Source organism: Aptenodytes forsteri, unplaced genomic scaffold, assembly GCF_000699145.1.
Source record: "Aptenodytes forsteri isolate BGI_AS27 unplaced genomic scaffold, ASM69914v1 Scaffold182, whole genome shotgun sequence".
NCBI classification, from domain to species: Eukaryota; Metazoa; Chordata; class Aves; order Sphenisciformes; family Spheniscidae; genus Aptenodytes; species Aptenodytes forsteri.
Window position 1 is genome coordinate 937,831 of NW_008795932.1, and position 817 is coordinate 938,647.

The following is an 817-nucleotide window of genomic DNA, read 5'->3' on the forward strand; positions in this document are numbered from 1 at the left end:
GTACTTTAGAGGGAGCGATGCGCTGTCGGTGATGGGGATGCGGATGAGTGAGCAGGGGGACACATCCATCACCAGCGTTGGTGAAACTGCTTGCCCACAACCCCCTCCTCTGCTCACCCCCTCCCCAAGAAAGCTCATTTGCAGGCGGCTTAGTTGGCCTAAGAGCATTAGAGGTGCATTTAGTGGACATTAGGTGCTCGAGCAGCACTGGGAGCATGTGGCCGATTAGCAGCGGCTGGTTTCGGGCAGAGCGCCGCATTCGGGGCAGAAATATTCACCGTGTGTTTCAGGGACGCAAAGGTGAGGTCTGGGGGGAGAGGATGGGTGCCGGGGGGGAGGCAGGTCAGCTGGCATGGCTCGGGTGCTTAAATATTCCAGCTGGGTGCTGATATTGGGTGGCGTGAGAGCAAGCCCCTTCCCTGCCATGTGCTTTTCCCTTTTGCGGGGGAAATGTGAGTTGCCCCCCTGGCTTTCCAGTGCCACTTCAGCTTTTCAGATGATATTTCAGCTTCTTCTCTACATACCACCTCACTTTCTAATCTACAGTCTCCCGCGAAGATGAGCATGGTCAGGGGTGCTCGTACGGGATGTGGCGGGTGCTGGTGCATTCGGGGGCACTGTGTGTCCCCCCACACCAGCCAGGGACTTCCTTGGAGCCAGCCTGGGGAGGAGGACACCCTCACCACCATGTTTCCCTTTCCCTCCCCTGCAGCCTCGCTCTCTGCCGGGATTTATGGAGGTGCTGAGGAGCAGCTCTGAACCCCGTGGCCCGCGGCAGCCCGCCCCGTGAAGCAGCGCCCGACCGCCTCGCCTCATC

The 817-nt window shown here is 59.6% G+C and overlaps 1 protein-coding gene across 1 annotated transcript in view; it reads left to right on the top strand.

Annotated features, from left to right (window-relative positions):
• The window catches only part of PTP4A3 (protein tyrosine phosphatase type IVA, member 3), a 27,756-nt gene that overhangs the window by 17,312 nt on the left and 9,627 nt on the right, over nucleotides 1-817 (top strand). The window lies entirely within an intron of this gene.